Genomic DNA, 15765 nt, shown 5'->3' on the forward strand with positions numbered 1-15765 from the left:
TATTCTGACAGCTCACTTGCAAGCTGACACATTAGCCCCATGCAGAATGACTGATGCTAAAGTCATGAGACCCTTGGGTCTGACACATGTGAATTTCACACTTGGGATAGAGCCACTGGTATCTACTTTTTGCTTCCTGGCATCTCTAGTTGCACTGCGGTGATCCAGCAGTGTTCTGGCGAATGTTTCTGATGATGGGTTTGTCTCTAATATGGAGCCCTATCCTCAGAATCTCCAGTCTTCCTATTGGCTGATAGCAAACCTGACTAATATTTTTCCTTAGAAGGATATGTGAGGTTAGTATTTTGGTAAGGATGCAAATATCCCCTACATTCCAGAGTACGATGCGTTTGTATTTTCCAGTGCAGTTTACCACACCAACAAGTGTAACAATGAGCTTTGCACAGGACTTGAAGGACAGCTCGATCATAGAGCACTTGCCTACAATGGGTGAAAGCTTAGTATGTCCTCACCCCTACACCGGCACAACTAAACCAGCCAAAACACAAACCTGAAGAGAAAGCTTGGTGTGCTGTGCAGAAATGCCCATGGAGAATTGTCTTTCAACACAAAACGATCTTGAAGCTTGTAGCTGACAGACATAAGCACTTACCTATAGCAAATAAAGAGCAAGTCTCTATCTTGATTATCTCATGTTATATATTTTAAATCTGAAACCCACAAGTAAATCTCATTCTGACCTAAGCTTCATATATTATTCAACCAAGGAGAACACACACACACACACACACACACACACACACACACACACACACACACACCTTACGATCACTCTATTATAAAAGTAGTATAAAGTAATTATTCCCACTACCACACTCCAAAGTCTTTTGGCCTTTGTTTTCTTCTGGAAGTGTAATGGTTAGAAATCTATAGTACCTGGAATAAAAGCCAGATCCGTACCAGAATTGCTGGCTAAATATTAGTTCCGATTGTCCTGAGATCAAAAGAGGGAGAACATCTGCCACAAAACAGTGAGGAGACAGCGCCTGAGAAGATGTTTAGGGGGTAAGAATAGGAGGCTGTAGAAAAGCCCAAGAAGAACACGGGCGTGATGACATCTCATGGTATTGAATCATCTTAAAAAGCCATTCAAGGCAGAGTCTTTGTTTAAGCAAGTATTGGGTCTTCCTGCTTTTGGACACAGGAAGTAGCAAAAAGGAAGGACTTCTTTACATCGTATGCGTTGACTGTGTTGCCTTACTGTTCGTTACCCTAACCGAGCCCGGACAAAGTTCAACAGATGCCATTTAGCTTCTGAGGGCACTGGCAGCTTTCACCCATGCTGAGGGTGAATGTAAGCACACGAGATCGTCACTGTGAATTTTAAACATGCGCAAATATTCCACATACCTTGAAATAATAATACGGCTAACCTACCACTCACAGAACACTTACTTCGTGGATTTGGTCCTAGGCCCTCTTGTACTAAGCACTCAGATAGGAATTTAGGAACCAAGTATGATTGCTATTTATATTTCAGACATGAGGAAGCTGGATCACGCAGAAGTTTGGTAGTCTTGCCAGGGTCACATGTTCACTAGTTCCTGGAGTCAAACCAGAAGTTCTGTTTTAAAAATCAGGCCTTCTTGCTATTTGAAGGGAACAACTGCTCCCTTCATCCCTTATACAGAAAAGAGTACCGTCTCCAGTCACTGGTCCAGGTGAAAAACTGAGGAACCATAAGTGCATTTCTGTGAGGGCCACATGAGTACTGACCAATATCTTAATATCTTGATTTGCTTTCTTGAAGGAATCACTCATTGACTCCTGTCTTAGCTCAAGGCTCTGTCCTTCCTCACTTAGATGCCTCCCTTACACCCTTCAAACTGTATGAGCCAAGCTCACTTCAAACAGAGGTTGGATGATGTCTGCAGGGTGTGGCTCTCTCTGCTTCTGAAGTCTATGCAGATGCTCCCTTTGCTTGTGGTTGGAAGGTTTTTCTCTTTGGTAAGTCACGAGGAGGAAGTCTGGGCAAGGATTTACCACAACTCACTTACGCTGTAATATCAAGTGGAAGCTCCTAGTTTAAAAGCTGTGGTTTAAAAGCTCCGTATAAAACTCAGAAATATCATTTATTAATGGTTATTTAGCTAGTATTTGAAACGATATGTATATGCAGAGATAATCTTTTATATAAGCAGCACCTGTCAATAAAGCTTATGGCCAGTAAGCTGCCGCAAGATTAAAAGGTGGGTGGGACATTTGGCAGAGAAAGGGGGGGGTAAAGGGGGGAGGGAGGGAGGGAGGGAGAGAGGGAGGGAAGGAGAGGGAGAGAGAGGGAGGATCTCTGGGAGATAGTCAGAGGGGAAGATTCCCCATCCTGACTCAGAGGAAGTCTGACATATGAAACTGAGGAGAGGTAACTATCCATTAGGAGACAAGAGTATAAATGGGTTAAATACATTATGAGCTAGTAGGAGCAAGCCTAGCTTATGGCCTAGGCACTTTAAACAAACAATGAGCCTCTGTGTTGTTATTGGGGAACTGGGGCATGAGTGGAAAAGCCCACAGTTGCATATACACACATTTATACATGCATACATACATACATACACACATACATATACACATATGTAGATGGCATCTGTTGGGAGGGATTACAGGTTTTTTCCTTTCTTTTTTTAACTTTTCATTATTTATTTCTAAGAGTGAACAGGTAAGAGGTGAATTTCCTTGAGATAGTGCATCATTTTACCAAGTTATGTGTCAGGTCTGATAGTTCCAGCTTCCCTCTTCCACACTGTGGGAAGCAGAAGGCGACGTGATGTTTCTGTCAATCAGATGAAGCATGATGAGGTCCTATTTGCATTTTTCAGTTTTACAGTGTGTCTGGTATTTTGCTTGGTTTCAGTAGATATCTTGTTCAAACTATTGACATTTTATAACTTTCCTTATTGACTAAAACCTTTGTATATTATAAAAAGGAACCCTTATTCATGTCTGCATCAGTCACCTTCCTGTGACATGAAGAAAGAGCTGAGATAATCAGCTTAGGAAAAGAGAAGACGTAGCATGATTGTGACTGGTCAGCCCAGTCGGTAGATTGTGGAAAAAGCATGTGGTGGAACAAACCTACTTATCTCATGGACAAATGGATGAGAGAGAATAGAAGGGGCTAGCCTGCTACAAACTCCTGTTTATGTTTCCTCAGGAGAGATGAATGAGCCTTTGTCACCTGTGATATATCAAAGGAATGATCTATCCAAATCTAGTTTGGTAAGCCAATGTGTTTACTGAGATTATAGGTAAATGGCGGTAAGGGGTGGTCACTTATAATGGTGACAAAACTGATTTATCACTAAAAAGAGCCACCCCTTCATGACTAAAGCTTATGGAAGCTGCATTATGAAGTTCAGCCCAGCTAAGTGCCTCTTATATATTCTAGAGATACCTCTCAAGATCATGTGCAGCCTGGGGACACACGTTGCTTATGACAGAGTCGTTAAACTTTTTTCCTGGGGAGACACGAACAAATTATGTTCAGTATATTTAGGGCATTGATGACAGATTGAGGAATCAATTCACCCAAGTCTAGCTTTACAAACAAATCACCGGGGTTACTACAGATACATAGATGAAGTGTTCAAGAAACACGTGTGACTCAGAGGCAGTTGTACCACTGAAAAGCCTAGCCCAGCATGTGTTAGGACTCATGGAAGTTGCATGTCTGGAGCTCTCTGTGGGACTTGTAGGCTGTTTCACCCACGAGAGTCTTTTCTTTCTCTAGAGATTTACTGTTAACATGACCTCTGGGAGAGGCATTGTGACTCCTACCCTGGGTCTCTTGGGTCTCATTAGCTTCTCCATCCTTTCCCACTCCCCATGGGACCTCTGAATGATACAACTCAGAGGACGTATTTGCCTAATAATATGTTCCTTCATTTCCTTCAGGTCTAACGCCCTTTCTTCCACATTCCACGGTATTCCCTGGGCTTTGGTGGGGGTGACATGGAAATGTTGGGATTTTCTTCCATTTATGGTTGAACGTTGAGTCCTTATGCACAGAAGCAGTCTCTTGTTTGCAGCAGGTAGATTAATATGAGTCGTATCTGTCAGTCACAGCAACAAAAGAAGTTTTCCTCCTAGGTCAAACCTGATAGCAGCAGTAATGTGTGGGTATAAATGCCGCACTTAGAAGGCAATTTGAAAGGCACGTTATATCCTTTGAACTAAACAACAGCACAGGGGCCTATCAGCTCTCCAGCCAAAGATCTTTGTCTTAATTACCAACATGAGTTCTCTTTACTGGTGATCCGTTTTAAACCAAATTAGAAAGCAATTGATTGAACAGTTATGCCACATTTTGCATGACATGCGGGTAGTGTAGTATGTAGAGTCAATATCTGAATATGAGTTTTGGTGGCGGTTCCCTCTGAACCTCTTGCATAGGACTTACCAGAACAATATGGAGGGAGCATCCGTCTTAGATCCAGCTTGAAATTTCATTATCCTAAAACCAAACTGTGAAAGTCTTCAGCAATAGGGTCTTACTCTCCAAGAATCTTCTCTGATGGAGGATTGCAGAACATTTTTATACAACAGGAACAGAAAGGAAGAGGAATTGAAATGGGCTTTTGCATTGGTCAATCACATTTGACACAAAGGGTTAAGCAAGGAAGTTAATGTTAATGACTGGACCTTATCTAGGTCACCTGATTTCAGGGTTTTTGGGTCAGCTGTTGCCGTCAGGTCCCCTCCTGGACTCTGACCTGGAATTTTAGAATGATGAGAGAAAAAAAGGAGTGGGCAAGCTGCACATAATCAATTAAGTCAAGACAAGCAACACATTATGACTTGTGGGCCTTAGTTTAGATAATGGGATAACAGTATCTTTCCTCTGTATATCTTTACTGGTTAACACACAATCCTGAAACATCTGAAGAAGCAGGATGTTGGGTTCCAGGGCCTGGGAATACAAACTCAGTTTTGATCCTGCCAGCGAGGTGGAATTTATTCTTGAGATGGCTGAATTTAGGAAATTACCTTCTGACACCTAGCCAACAGTGTATAGGTCGAAGCCATACTTATATGCACCTGTCAACCTCCCATAGCTTCAGATCCTGCAAAGAGTCTCAGCTGAATAGTTTTCTTATCAAGTGGCTAATGGGCTTGTCTGTGATGGATTGTCTTGAACATTAATGGATATAAGGTGGTCCTGAGCTAAGAAAACTAGCCATGTATGAGCCCGAGAGTGAACCATAGGGCGAGCTGGCAAACAACATTTCTCTGTAATTCCTGCATTGAGATCCTTCCTTGACTTTTTCCAGTGGTGGATTGTGACTGGGAAAGATGAGATAAAACACACCTTTTCTTCTCCTAAGTTGCTTTTGGTCAGAGTGCCTATCATAGTAACAGAGATGGAACTGGGATTGGAGGTAACTTATTCCTGGTACCAAGGTTTTAATTTAATAACCTATGGATTCTGAGTGGCCCTTGCCTATTCAGAATACTCAGCATCTGCTTTCACTTTTCTTTTAAAATGTGCTTCCAAATTTGCAGCATGTTCAAGACACTCAAGGGCATTATGTAACCTTTTTATAGAGGGCAGGATGTCTTAAGGCTTACCACTGTCCACTTTTAACAAGGGCCAGTTGGTCTTTGGATTTTGTCACTAGGCATATACTTTTCAAAAGTAGGGAGTTCCTTTAGAAAAGCATTAAAAGATCTTACAACCTTTACCAATTGTTTTGTCAAATAGAGCTGAATGAATGGTAGGCATGGCCATATTTAGCCTTCTTTAATCCATACATTCTCCACAAGCTGTCTTGCATTCTCATCTGGGGCACTGCTGTGTGGCTGATATGCATCTCTCCATGTTGGATGGTTTCCACTGGACTGCCTTGCACTGCTTGGCTCATCTGGGCTATGGCTGTACCTTCACCTGTTGCTCAAGGCAGAGCCATGGCTGTTATCAATCTGTCATCCATCTTTGCTGCAGCTGAAAGAACCGTGCTGGGTGGCTGTCTTAGTTAGGGTTTCCATTGCTGTGAACAGACACCATGACCAATGCAACTCTTATAAAGGACAGCATTTATAATTGGGGCTGGCTTACAGATTGAGAAGTTCATTATCAAGGCAGGAAGCATGGCAGCATCCAGGCAGCATGGCACTGGAGGGGGTGACGTATCTATATATTCCAAAGGAAGTCAGGAGTGGACTGGCATTTGACTAACTAGGAGGAAGGTCTCAAAGCCCACCCCTACAGTGACACACTTCCACCAAGGCCACACTCCTTAATTGAGCCTCTCCCCTGGCACAAGCATATTCAAACCACCACAATTGTACAATTTCCACACCCGGTGCATTTTTTCATGGGGAGAAATGTACACAGAATACTCTGAGGTGCAGTAAAATTGCCTACTTCTAAGGCAATCTCTTTTAACTGTACCATGCTGACTTCCATTTTCCTCTCATGCCTTTGGTGAACTGCTGCTTTGGCCTAAAAGCTTTCCCAAGGTTCCCTCCACAGCATGCAGCTTCTGTTACAATTTACCTGAGGAACTCTGGCTTTTCACAAATTCATCACTGGTTGTCCTGGACACACCCTTAGTGTAATTCCCAGTTTAAAATGTTAAGATCTACTAGAACGTCTTCTACCTCACCAAGATCATGCCTCGCTAAGTAAAGTAACAGATCCCCTTGGGAATTAATTTATTTCTTTGATATTCAGTAAACCCAAACCCATTAGGCTTGGTGAGCAAGCACTGAATGTCATCTCCCTCACCCCCAGTTTTCTCCTGTCTTGTCTTCTAGTCCCCGATGTTCATGGGGACCCATCTAGCTATAACCATGTGTTTGAGCTGGTTCACTGTGGACAAATTGTATTGTTTCAGGGATGTGTGGGCAGTTACTCAGTGTCTTCAAACCTTTAGCACCCAGACTGATGTCATCCATTCTGATATCCCATGACCTCAAAAGCCTTATAATCCAGGTTTTAAGGGATTCTTTTATTTCTTGTTTTAAAGGATGCGTTTCACAATTTACGCATTGCAGATACAGAATTTCCTCATAACTATGGTTTCATGTATATAATTCTTTAGTAATGCTTCCTTCTGTATGCATGTTGAATTGGGATTTTCCTCTTCCTCAGTCTAGGGTTAGACATTATATCGAGGGACATCTCACATCGCTTCTTCCTTACTCTTCTTCTCCACATTGATTGATTCTGCTTTGGAGGTGGGCTTTGTAGATCTCAAGAATGGGTGGTTAGCAAGTGACTAATTTTTATTCTCTATTTGTGTCTGTAAGCGATAGCAAGCAAATACTTATTTCTCATCCTCCATTTTTTATATTGTCTTCTAAATTGGAGGTTAATTTGAAGGGCAACACAGACAAGTCCCTTTCTTGTAAGTCTTTCCTTGTCCGGGCAGATTGCTTCACTTCAGTTGTATGTTTTATTGCCCCCCCCCAAGACCATGGAACACCACAGCTGCTTGTGATCCTAAATCATATGTGCAACTTTCAGAGACTGTGATATATTCTTTACTTCCACCAGTCAACTAGGGTTTCTGCTTTTACTCACACAGCACATAGTTCTCAGCCTCGGAGGCACACAAGAGAAAGAGCCAGTCACCTTGAGTGTCCCCCAAGGGTGCTCCACCCTCATATGGCTCAACCTTGGTTGTGGCTTAGGAGCTAGCTCCCAGTATGTGGTGGGAGAAAAGGGCCTGTGGTGAAGGCTGCAAGTGGGTAACACTGAGCATGGACTTGGAGTTAAAGCTGGGAGCCGGGAACACTAGGATTAAGACAGAGAAATTGCTGTGGGATATGAGACAGCCAAGAGGACCAGAGAAGAGCAAGAAGAGGGCTCTTAGCCGGCTCCAAGCTGCTGCCCCTTTCCTGATGCTTTTGAGAAAAAAGGGTTATCCTCCATCGCCTTCTCCCATTCTCTTGCTTTGAAATGCAGCTGATTCTAAATCTAAATTGAAACTGAGCACACCTTTTCCTAAGAACCTTCCACATAAGAGGCCACTCCAGCTGATCTCGTGGGCAAGTAGTTAAATATGAAGCTGTGGCAGAGTTAACTCTGCCGTGACAAAGATACAAGAAGATCATGAAAATGTGAGTGCAAAGAGAACTTATTACATTAACAGTATATGAGATGTTGCAAAGTCAGAGGTAGCAACAGCAGCCAGTGATTACTATCTGTCAGTGCAAATCAGAGACCTCAGAGTGGAGCTCAAAACACACTGAGCTGGATGTTCAGTGCATGTTTAGATCATGTTTAGACTCATTAGCACTCCCGTGGTTGACCTGAAAAACTTGGAGAGTACGTGGGTTCTTTATTGATTTGGCCCAATAAAGCTCAGAGAGTCAATCAATCTCATTGTAATTATCTTGTCATTTGACCAGTTTTTACCATAGGTCTATAAAAACCCCAGAGAAGGAAGGTTTGGACATCTTTTTTTCTCTTGGAAATCCCTCCCACTCTTGAATTTCTCTCAATATCCCCTCAATTTCTCATATTTCTGTAATTCCAAATAAAGCTTGATTCTGCTTTGCATGTTCCCGTGAGAGTTCATACTTTTAAACTCTCATAGTGAGTGTGAGAAAATAAATGTGAAGCACTGTCCCAGAGTGACTACCACCTTAGGTCCTAGGATTATGCATAACTAGGGTATTAAGGTGTCCATTGTTCCAAAACCCTTCTATTAGATGCATGTGTGATTCTCTCCTTTAGCAAGACTCACGAAATTGCCACTATAGAAGGCTAGTAGGTCATCTCTATGGGAAAAAAGTGGAGCATGTTCGATTATTCCTGTGAATGCTTCATCTACAGATGGATAAGCCTCAATCCCACCCATTGTAATTGCTGCACAAATGCTCATCCGAACTCTTTTCTGGTTTTGTGGGTCTTTGGGTGCCAGCTATCTTGTGTGACATTTTATAAATAGATGAGAGCAAATGTCCATGTATCTTAGGTCGGCCATTATTGCAGACTAAAGAAATGATTCCATCCAACTCTAGCTTGCCAAATCAATTAATTTATCGTAGTTGCTTGTAGAAACATAACCAATCCAAAGGCAGCTGAACCATCAAAAGACTCACACTCCCATAGATGATGGGCTCATGAAAGCAGCATCACTGGAACCCAGTGCCCAAAGAGTGTCTTCATTCTCCAGCCATTGTTTTTTGTTCATACAGCCTTGGGAAGGTGTCCTGAAGTTCTTGTACTTATATTTATGAGTTTCATGAACTTCCTTTGCTTAGTAGGTTTCATTAGCTTCCTAAGCCTTTGTCTTCTCTCCAGGAGGCAATGTTTCAATAATAAGGAAATGGTTTCATAAAAAGGCTGGAATCCCAAACCAAGATTTTCTCTCTCTCCCTAATACTAAGGAGTGTAAATAAACCCATTGCTAGCACCAGAGACTGAGCTACCATTGTGCTATTTTGCTTATTTCATTATCATGACTAAGAGGCCAAAGTTATTACTACAATATTTTGCCTGGAGGGAAAAGCTATGCTAGACTATTTCCAGTAAATTGATGCCTTGCCTTTAACCCTGATGTATTTAAGGTTTCATTACTTTCCAATGGCACATCACTGGGACTAATCCTTCTATAATTGGGCCTTTAAGAGACATTCTAGTCTATTGTACTATTTTCCTTTTGATTCTTCTAATACCAAAGGAGCAGTTTTACATTTTCTGTAAGGTCATTTATAATTTGTTGTTTCATCTTTTGAATTTAGCATCATAAATTGTCAGAAACTGGAGTTTATGAAACAAAGTTTATATAAACAGACCAATTTCTCAAATGTCATCCTAGTTAATATTTTTGTATAGTTTTTTTCTATTCAATAACACAGAGGTTGGTTTTTAATCAGAAACATGCCTATAAAAAGTGGTGCTTAGAAATGCAGAGAGTAGATTTTGTGAACAATTTTAGGAAAGTTATGCCAGGAGCAAGCTACAGTCACTTGCTCTGTGATGCTGGAGCAAGGTCCGGGGAACACAGAGTGGTTGTTATTCTTTGATACAGTGATCATTTGTTTCACCCAATTAGCAAATGTATAATTCAGAAAGGCTAAACCATATTACTGACTCTGTAAAGTGCAAAAGAGCCACAGGCCGTCTTTTCTACTCTAAGTGTGGGGTTATGAACTTCACAGACAAAAATTATTACCATAGGGATGACGAAATAAGGAATCCTAGAAAATGCTTTGTGTTTCTAAAGTTTGTCCCAATTTCTCTCAAAAGATTAGGCAAAATGACAGGACTGATTTTGCCACTCAAGAACTCTGTTTCCTGAACTAGGAACCTGTACTGTAATGTTGGAAACTGAGAATGAATTAGTGTGCAGAGCTTGGATGTCAATCATGCTGCGGTCATTTCTTAGCTATGAGAAATCTGTTAAACTTTTCTCTCCTCAGTTTCTTTATCTGTAAAATAGGACACTCATACCACATAGAAGACTAATGAAAGAACAAATGACTTTTGTACATACCTTCATGTATTAGAATGATGCCTGATACATATTCAGTAAATATCATTCATTAGTTACGCAAACTAAACACTTAGAAATTCAAAGACATATATAAAAAGTAAGTAAATCAATCTCCATATTAATTTATTCATTAAGTTGTAAGTCATTTACAAATATTTTAATTTATTGGATGCTTATTGACTGATATCCATCCCTTCTAAGTCTTTTTTTTTTATTATGGTTTAATTCTTTTTGACATCTCTGTCTTTTCTTATAAACTCTGAATTTCTTAAGAGCAACTTTTTCTCTTATTTGACTTGTAACCTTTCTGTTATCAGCCAAATGTTTAGAAATGCTGCAGCTCTTGGGGGCACTGTTTTTTGGTCAAGGAAAACTACCAAGTTACATTAAAATAATAACTCTCAGTGTCAAATTAGGATTGTTACAAGTGAAAGAAAAACTGCTTATAGCACAGAAAGTAATGTTGTTAAAGAAAGGGAATTAAAAAAATAAATGGAAGAATCTAATGAATTGAAATATTTGGTATCTTTTTATTGTTTCATGGAATAAAAATTTCTAAGTCTATTTGTTGATGAGAAATTAATGAATGAGTTTTACATTAAGGGGGTGATAGTTGTATATTCAGAAATATTTGCTTTCACTATTACCAAAACCTTTTAACATGTTTCTTTCCACTTAGACTTTTTCCAGATCCTTTTTGGTTTAGACACAGAGGGGGTTTAATGTTCTATATAAAAAAGTTGAAAGAGATGATATTCTGCCCCCAAGAGTTACACAATTTAATTTGAGATAACCATAGTAGAATATATCAGGCACGACAATTAAGTCTCAAATCTTATGGAATGAAATGGGAAGCTGTGAATTATTATCACATGGTTGGCTCTAGAATGAAACTAGGGAGTTTGGCATTTAATCCAGAAAAGCAGGACTCGATAGGAAAAGATTTTAATGGAGAAAAATCTTAACAAGGAGCTCAAAATGTGCAAAGGTACCTTGAATTGGCAAATGATGCCTGAAGACACTTCCCTGTTTTCCAAACGTAGTTCTTGCGTAGATGGCTGTGAGTAATGAACCCATGGTTTTAAACTCAAGGATTAGCCACATTTTTCCTGTCCTGTCAGGACAGCTGTCTCCTCTAGTTATCCCTGCCACCCCCTCCTTTTCATCTGGTGCGTAAGGAATTTGCTCTTCTATAGAAGTCCCCTTGCTTTGATCTTTGTAGGTTGAAAGTAAAAATTCCAACCATCTTTTCTTCCCCCCTCCCTGTGCACACATGCATATCTGTATGTGGGAGTGTATGCTGTCATATTGGTGATGTTCATTAACTGGCCAGTTAGCCGCGGAGATCTTTCAGCCTCTCCCTGCCAGCACTGGGCTTACAACTGTGTGCCACCGTGACTTTCCATGTGGGTTCTTGGGTCCTCATGTGTGCACAAGACTTTACCCAGTAGGCCTTCTTTCCAGTCTTCCACCCTCAACCATCTTTTATAGAAGGGAGAATGATTTATCTTTTGCAAAACAGAGTTTTATTTGTTTTGACCATTCTCTGCCAGGCAAAGAGAGATTCTGCTTATGGCCCCTTGATAGCTGATAAAGGACTCTCAAGCATCCTCTCTTCTTCTGCTTTCTCAGAGCCCATGGCTTTCACATGTAGCCATCAGCAGTCAGTGAGGAAGCCTTGTCACAGGTGGGCATTCTGGTGGACGCAGGTAGAGTAGTCCAGAGTTCCAGACATCGAGACTTAACATAGTTTAGCTTAGTTTCTGTTTTTCAGAATTAGAGCATTATCAACTTTAATGACCTCTGATTATGTATCTATTGGCAAGTTCAAATGAATGGTGCAGTTTCTTATTTGCTTGATCGAAAATAGTGAGGGATGATGGCCTCAAATAATGTCTTAGGAACAAGAAGCAAAGGAAGTCTGGGATTAGCTTCATAGAGTGGTTAACTAGCATCATGAATTTGTCTTGGACCGAAAAAGTAGAGAAAGAGGGAGAGGAGCAAAGAGGCTGCAGAACTCTGTATTTCTCCTCCTTATGGTTTGTTGATATGGCATCCCAGTTCTGCTATGGAAAGTATGACGTAATCAGAATGGTTTCCTTGGCTACAGGCTTCTTACTCAGGTAAAGGGTGAAGGGACTATGCTTTTCTAAACATCATAGGTGTATCTATCATGCGTTCTCCGGGACCAGTGCCCTACTGCGGAGCTATTGGCAGGCAATAGCTTCTGAAGAAGGAGAACCATCCTTTGTTTGAGATGTGGCTACTGCTGGTGGATGATCAAGCCCCCATGCTCAGATTGGTAGCACTCACTGGACTTAGTGGGTTATTGACAAACAAACAAAGGTGGTATGAAGTTGTAAGAAGGACATATTGGAAGGCATATAGGGGGAGACTGAAGTGGAATGGGGGCTGGATATGTCCTTGTTTCGTTATATACATGGATGAAATTTTCTAGAGAAAAGAAACATAATTTTAAAAAACTGGCCAAGGTCACACTTTATGGGGGGGAGATGACATGCCAAACACTGACATTTATTATGGTTATTTTAGATTTATAATACTTCTCGTTTAACCAGTGAAATTCAAGAGAAATTCTTTCAGCATGATCGATGATGCTTAGCACACTTAATAGATGTGCTTAAGTCATCTTTTTAAAAAATTCTTCTCAAGATCTCCCCTTCTTATAAGCTTACCTTGTAAAATTGTAATTTCATCGTAATATTTAGTATTGTTTCTAATAACTGGGTGGACCCCTCAGAAACCTTGGTGTTTATGGGGCACCCACACATGTTTCTTGCTTTTTAGTATTTAGGAAAGTAGAGAAATTCGAAATGATGTTAAAAAAAAAACCCACTTACAAGATTGCTTAAAAGAACAAGAAATAGTTTTAAAAATTTTTTTTTTAATTTAAAAAACTTTTTTGGCGTTAGATGAAATGAATAAACCATGTAAGAATTATTACTAAGGCTTGGGGATATTTTATATTAGTTTTAACAAGATTTGAGTTTATTCTTTTTTTCTTTTTGAGCTGAGTCTTGCTGTGTGCCCATGATGCCCTGAACCCTTCAGTCTGGTCACCTCGGCCTCCTGAGTGTGGGATTACCAATGTTCCCCTTATAACCAGCGAAATAATTCACTCCGTTCCGTCATCCCAGTCCATTTAATTTATGACAGTTGAAGTATAAATAAATCATACAACCGACTTTGCATTATTTTAATGCATACTTAAAGAATTTGCTTTTGATGGTAGTCACTTCCTTAGGTTCTTACTACGCTTGGGAGTATTTTTATCAGCTTACCACTAATGACTTCCTCTCTTGACCTACCTATTTTTCTTCATTACACAACTGTGTTAAATCTGGAGGTTAAATCTACATTCTGAGTCATCTTTTTTAGCCTCCCTTTGCTTGGTGCCTCACAGTCAAGCAACAGCAGACTTTGACAGTTCTTCAAAACGACTCCCATATGCCTATCTATCTCTCCTTCCTGTCAATGCACCTTAATCAGACTCTCTCCCGATGAGTCAGATGCCATCTAGGGCTCCCAACTGATCTCCTTGTCTTTCTCGGCTGCCGTTTACTGTCCAAACTGTCACCGAATCGACCTCGCAGAAAACTAAAATAATCTGTAAGGGCTTCCATTTGATTGGGCAGTGAAGTTTCAGTGCCTGAGGGCTTTTAGAGTTATTATGGAAGCCAGAGTTATAGCTGAGGGAGGGAGAACATGCTTAGCATGGGTGAGGCCCTCACACCTATCCTCAGAACCAAAGTAAATAAAGATATAAGGTGATTAAGTGAAAAACACCAAAATTATACAAGCAGCTAAGGCATAACAAACCTCTGAGCATCTGTCCACAATTCCCAGCTCCCGAAAGTCTTGTTTCTTCTTTAATGCTACCCATTTCCTATGCCCTGTATTAATCTGAAGGAAGTCATAGACACTGCATCACTTAATTTGTATGTATTTCAGCATGCATCATTAGAAGATTAAGCATACAAGCATATTACTATTAGCTCACATCAAATTATTAGTAATCCCTGTCACATGCCAAAGCTTTTTACTTGTTTTATAACTGGCTTATGTATATCCTTCAGTTTGTTTGAAAACATGATTTCGATAAAGCCTATGCATATGGGCAGTGGGATCTTAATGTGTAAACTTCAAGCCTATATCTTCTTGCTTATTTTTATTTAGTTTTTCTTTCTACTTGCAAGTTCATATAAGGCCAATTTTCTTGGGCCTGTTGTACAGACCCAAGAGTGTGGACTCTCATTTTTCCATAGACAGGAAGACAGCAAGTTACCTGCATGTATTTGGTAACTGATGGGGCCCTTTATCTGTAGACTAAAACAAATAAACATTTCACTCTTGGATTCTCTTAGTTGAAGGAAGGTGTCTCTGTTTTTAATCCCAAAGTACATGGCCCAACAAAGCAGGACACAACATTCCATCTTTCAGAATGATCAGATTTTACATATTTGCTTTTCATTCTTCTCTCTGAAGACTTGACTCCTGTCTTCTTCCTCATGACCCACTCTTGTACATTCTCCCAGATGTGATCCCTCTCATGAAGCTAACACGGGCTTTTTAGGTAGCTGGAAACCACTCTACACTCATACATCCATGAATTCATATGTAGTAAGTGGATATTGTGCATTTTTAAAAGGTGACCCACTGCACATTCAGGTGACTACATTTTCCTGCACCTTCCTACTTCCAAACCTTTACCAGCTAAGGAAGGACAGGGGAAGGCTGAAGGTAAATAACTGGGTTGGTGTGGCACTTGCCTTTAATCTCAGCACTTGGGAGGCAGAGGCAGTCAGGTCTCTGAGTTCGATGCCAGCTTTGTCTATAGAGTGAGTGCTGGAACAGCTAGAGTTACACAGAGAAACTCTGCCTCGAAATACAAACAAGCAACCAAGAAAAAAATCCTACAAACAAAACAAAACAACAACAAAACGAACCTTCCATTCCCAAAAACCAACCAACCAACCAACCAACCAACCAACCAACCAATTACCCACCAACCAATCAACCCAGAACAAGACATTGGCCAGGAAACAAGCAGGTTCAAACCAGATTATTTATTTATTTTATTTTATACGTGAATGAGTGTTTTTTTTTTTTTTTTTTTTTTTTTTTTTTTTTTTTTTTTTGTGTGTGTGTGTGTGTGTATATCTGTGTACCCATGCATGCATGTCTGGATCCCATGGAGACTGGAAAAGGGTGTCATATCTCCCTGAGAACTTGAGTTACAGGAGGTGGTGATTCACCACATGGGTGCTAGAATCCAATC

General features: G+C 40.4%; 1 protein-coding gene across 1 annotated transcript in view; it reads left to right on the forward strand.

Moving 5' to 3' along the window:
* GASK1B (golgi associated kinase 1B) overlaps positions 1 to 15765 on the forward strand; it is a 53936-nt gene that overhangs the window by 19820 nt on the left and 18351 nt on the right. The window lies entirely within an intron of this gene.

Source organism: Micromys minutus, assembly GCF_963924665.1.
Source record: "Micromys minutus genome assembly, chromosome: 4".
NCBI classification, from domain to species: Eukaryota; Metazoa; Chordata; class Mammalia; order Rodentia; family Muridae; genus Micromys; species Micromys minutus.